The sequence below is a fragment of the Mustela lutreola genome, chromosome 10 (assembly GCF_030435805.1).
Source record: "Mustela lutreola isolate mMusLut2 chromosome 10, mMusLut2.pri, whole genome shotgun sequence".
Classification (NCBI taxonomy): Eukaryota; Metazoa; Chordata; class Mammalia; order Carnivora; family Mustelidae; genus Mustela; species Mustela lutreola.
Window position 1 is genome coordinate 79,301,081 of NC_081299.1, and position 5,480 is coordinate 79,306,560.

The following is a 5,480-nucleotide window of genomic DNA, read 5'->3' on the forward strand; positions in this document are numbered from 1 at the left end:
AACCACTTAATGGCTTCAGGGTGCAGAGAGCTTACACCCTGAAAATATTTCCGAGGCTGCATTTTCAACTGGGGGCTATCAGTCCCCATTTGGACTGGATCCTGATGATGTCCTGGGCTTCCCAATAATCAAGGCTCCCAGATGTCTCTCACTCAGTTAAGCATACCCCAGCAGATGCCCAGAAATGGTCTTCACAATGAAGTCCAGACTCCCAAAGCCTTACCTTCAAGGAGAATACGTGCACTGGTGTTGTTTAGGGCTTGGAATTAGGCAGATGAATTGTAACCTCCACAGCCCATTTCCATGACTTGGCCTCTCCAGACACTTGCCCAATAGGGCAGGCCCCTGCTCCTGGCCTGTGCACAGCCAGCCCTCCGAGGGCAGCCCAGGCCCTCCTGGCTGGTGGAGCTCGGTTTGGCTCCAAACCACCCGCATATCCTCCAGAGTGGAGGGAAACTGCCCCAACTAAATATTTCTGAGGCAGCAGCTTTACAGAGGAGTCAGTTGGTTCTCATTTGATGGGTTGCCTGATGGCATCCCAGGCTTACCAGTAATCAAGGCTCCCCGGCATCTCTTTGTGAAGTTTACCGGGCAGCCAGCCAGACTCCATCTTGACAAGGCAGTCCTGTCTTCTCCAGCTTCGACTCCAGGAGAAATATTTGCATTTGTGAAGGTTAGGTAGATGCATTATATCCCCAACAGCTCACTGTCGTGCTCTGACCTCTCCATACACTTACCCAGTTCCAGGTCCTCCACTACCTCTGGCTGGGCGGCTTGTGCATGCACAGTATGAATCCCCCGTCCCACCGTGGGCAGCTGGGACCTCCTAGTCCATGGAGCCTAGTCACCAAGAAATTCAGGTGTTTCCAGTTCCCAAATACCCAGGCTATTAGGCCTGGCCCCACCCTGGCAAGGCAGTCCTCCAGTCCTCCAATTTCCTCCAGTTCTGCCTTTAAGGGGAAGATGAGCATTGTGTAGATTAAGGTTTGGAATTAGGCAAACGCCAGGTACCCCCAACAGCTTGCTCCCCCCACCAGGCTTCTCAGGACACTTCCCTGGCCAACCTGACCTATGTCGCACATGCGCAGTAGAAATGAATCAGCTGGTCTTGGGCAGGTGGGGCCTATTCCCAACCGCCTGGACCCTGACAGGAAGCAACTTTAAACTGGCCACAGCCAGTCCCCATTTTTATCCATGGCATTATGGGGCCCCAGGCTTCTACCATTTTAACCTAATAACCAAATCAGCTGAATGTTTAGTGATTTAAATGTATTTCTAAATATTTGTGTTGTCTGACCACAAATCCATTTACTTCATTAAATTTCGATATCTTCATATATTGTGATTCATTTGAAAAGTTAATAGCCTCAGCATTTTACAACAGTCACTCTGTTCAGTTAGGAAGACAGAAGCTTTTATTTCACATATTTTCCCTTGAACTGAGAGCTCAATAAGCTATTTCCTCATGTTGAAATAAATGCTATTTATTATTATTAAAAAGATTTTATTTACTTATTTGACAGAGAGAGAGAGATCACAAGTAGGCAGAGAGGCAGGCAGAGAAAAAGGGGGAAGCAGGCTCCCTGATGAGCAGAGAGCCCGCTGTGGGGCTCAATCCTAGGACCCTGGGATCATGACCTGAGCCAAAGGCAGAGGCTTAACCCACTGAGCCACCCAGGCACCCATGTTTGCCTGTTTTTGAATGGTATTTATTCTGCTTGTTTAATTCATTGCCCAAAGGCTGTTTTAAAAAAAAAAAAAATACAGTCTACTGGACTTCTCTGCCCCATTTGATACTACCCATTGCCACGGTTTCACGGTCCTTCCTCTCTGATCTTCTCAAATACCACTGTCTGAGGTCCTTTTAACTCTGATCATTCTTCTTATCTTGGGCTCTCTCACTGCCTTAGCTGTTGTGATTTCTCTTGGGACTCCTTCTTTTCTCTCTGGTGTGCTTATCTGATGTCCTCAACCATTCTTACTGCTTCATTCATAGATATTAACTTTCAAATCTGTTTCTTAAGCACCAACCTTAACCTTGAATTCCAGACTTGTATTTTTAACTGTATTTTGGACACCTCTATGTGGCCATACAAAATATATTTTTTTCGTTATCATTTATTAACCACCTGAATACACACAAAAAATTGTCCTTTTCCTAGATTCCTGTTCTTAGTGCATGGTATTGCCATCCATCCTTTTCCCCAAGCTGGAAATCTCAGTTATTCTCAATTACTCCCACTTTTTCCCCTCTCATGTTCAGTTAGTAATTCTAAATATTCTCTTTCAGAAAAATCTTCAGTCTAGCCCATCTTTCCCATTCTTTGCCTTTGCCCTAGTTTAGGCTTACATCATCTTTCACTTGGACTATCCAAAGAGCCTCAGAATTGGTCTCCTTTTGGTACAGAGAACTCCCATCAAAGTAAAAAAAGGCAGGCCAACATCAAGACATATTCTAACTAAATTTGCAAAATGTAGCAATAAAGAAAAAATTCCTAAAAGTAGCAAGACAAAAGAAGTCCCTAACTTACAAGGGAAGACCAATAAGGTTAGCAGCAGATCTCTCCCCAGAAACTTTTGGCAAGTCAGAAGGCAGTGGCATGATATATTCAATGTTCTGGATAGAACAGAATACTAGATAGAACAAGAGAATAGAATACTCTATCCAGTAACAGTCATTCAGAATAGAAGGAGAAATAAACAGTTTCCCCCCCCAAAAAAAAACTAAATGGGTTCATGACCACAAACCAGCCATGAAAGAAATATTAAAAGGACATTTTGAGTAGAAAAGAAAGACCAAAAATGACAAAGACTAGAAAGGAACAGAGAAAATCTCCAGAAACAATGACAGAACAATAAAATGGCACTAAATACATATCTATCAATAATTACTCTGAATGTAAATGGACTAAATGCTCCAATCAAAAAACATGGAGTGTCAGAATGGATTAAAAAAAAAAAAAAAAACCAGTCAGTCCTCAAGGCGTCGGTGCTGTGTGGTGTTGGAATCTTGTTGCTTGTCAGCCTGTGCGTGCGTGCGCGGACATGGCCTCAAACGACTATACCCAACAAGCAACCTAAAGCTATGGGGCCTACCCCACCAGCCTGGACAGGGCTATTCCCAGCTGAGCAATCAGCCCGCTGGACAACAGAGTTACAGTGGTTATGGCCAGTCAGAAACTTCAGGCTATAGCCAGAGCAGCTATGGTTCTTCTTATGGACAGACCCAGAACACAGGCTATGGCCCTCAGTCAGCTTCCCAGGGATAGACTGGTGGCTATGGCAGTAGCCAGAGTTCTCAGTTATCTTATGGGCAACAGTCCTCTTATCCTGGCTATGGCCAGCAGCCAGCTCCTAGCAGCACCTCGAGAAGTTATGGTAGTTGTTCTCAGAGCAGCGGCTACGGGGAGCCCCAGAGTGGGGGCTATGGCCAGCAGTCTGGCTATAGTGGACAGCAGCAAGGCTATGGACAGCAGCAAAGCTCCTATAATCCCCCTCAAGGCTATGGACAACAGAACCAGTACAACAGTAGCAGTGGAGTTAACTACGGCCAAGATCAGTCCTCCATGAGTCGTGGCGGCAGCGGTTATGGCAATCAGGACCAGAGTGGTGGTGGTGGTGGCTACGGGGGAGGCCAGCAGGACCGTGGGGGCCGCGGCCGGGGCAGTGGCGGTGGTTACAACCGTAGCAGCGGTGGCTATGAACCCAGAGGTCATGAAGGTGGCCGTGGAGGCAGAGGCGGCATGGGCGGAAGTGACCATGGTGGCCTCAATAAATTTGGTGGCCCTTGGGACCAAGGATCACGTCATGACTCCGAACAGGATAATTCAGACAACACCACCATCTTGGTGCAGGATTTGGCGAAAATGTTACAACTGAGTCTGTGGCTGATTACTTCAAGCAGATTGGTATTATTAAGACAAATAAGAAAACAGGACAGCCCATGATTAATCTGTACACAGACAGGGAAACGGGCAAGCTGAAGGGAGAGGCAACAGTGTTGTTTGATGACCCACCATCTGCTAAAGCAGCTATTGACTGGTTTGATGGTAAAGAATTCTCTGGGAATCCTATCAAGGTCTCATTTGCTACTCGGCGAGCAGACCTCAATTGGGGCGGTGGCAATGGTCGTGGAGGCCGAGGGCGAGGAGGACCTATGGGCCGGAGGCTACGGAGGTGGTGGCAGTGGTGGCGGTGGCCGGAGAGGATTCCCTAGTGGTGGTGCTGGCGGCGGCCAGCAGCGAGCTGGTGACTGGAAGTGTCCAAATCCTATATGTGAGAACCTGATCTTCTCCTGGAGGAATGAATGCAACCAGTGTAAGGCCCCTAAACCAGATGGCCCAGGACAGGGACCGGGAGGCTCTCATATGGGGGGTAACTATGGAGATGATTGTCGTGGTGGAAGAGGAGGCTATGATCGGGGTGGCTACCAAGGCCAAGGCGGGGACCGTGGGGGCTTCTGAGGGGGCCGGGGTGGTGGGGACAGAGGTGGCTTTGGCCCTGGCAAGATGGACTCCAGAGGTGAGCCCAGACAGGATCGCAGGGAGAGGCCGTATTAGCTTGGCTCCCGAGGTCCTGCAACAGCTTTCCTTCTTGTACCCAGTGTTACCCTCATTATTTCTGTAACCTTCCAACTCCTGATCACCATGGGTTTTTTTGTGTCGGACTATGTAATTGTAACCGTACCTCTGGTTCCCATTAAAAACCATCGTTTCAGTAAAATTTTTTTCCTCTTCCCCCTCTTCACTCCACTGGATGATTGATATCTGGGTCAGGAATGTGGGGAGTTTTTCTCTTTCAGATGGTCCTGCCTAGCAGGAACTGGAATAATTTGTTTCTGCTTAGCAGGAACTGGAATAAAGTGTTTGATACTTGGTCCAAACAAAAAATAAAAAACAAAAAACAAAAAACAAACCAAGACCCATCTACATGCTGCCTAAGAAGACTCATTTTAGACCTAAAGACACCTGCAGATTGAAAGTGAGGAGATGGAGAAATATTTATGATGTAAAGGGACATCAAAAGAAAGAGGAACCATGTTTGTATCAAACTCGATTTTAAACCAAAGAATGTAGCAAAAGATGAAGAAGGGCACTATATCATAACAAAGGGGTCTATCCAACAGGAAGATCTAGCAATTGTAAATATTTATACTCCCAACATGGGAGCACCTAAATATATAAAACAATTAATAACAAACATAAAGGAATTCATTGATAATAATATAGTAATGGTAGGGGACTTTAAGACCCCACTTAACAGCAATGGACAGATCATCTAAGCAGAAAATCAACGAGGAAACAATGACTTTAATGACACGCTGGGCTGGATGGACTTAACAGATATATTCAGAACATTACATCTTAATGCAGCAGAATACATATTCTTTTCAAGTGCACATGAAACATTCTCCAGAACAGATCATATACTAGGTCACAAGTCAGGCCTCAACAAGAACCAAAAGACCGAAATCATACCTC

At 46.2% G+C, this 5,480-nt stretch overlaps 1 pseudogene; it reads left to right on the top strand.

Annotated features, from left to right (window-relative positions):
• The first annotated feature begins 3,045 nt into the window (after positions 1-3,045).
• On the top strand, positions 3,046-4,585 carry LOC131810101 (RNA-binding protein FUS-like; annotated as a pseudogene).
• The last annotated feature ends 895 nt before the right edge of the window (positions 4,586-5,480 follow it).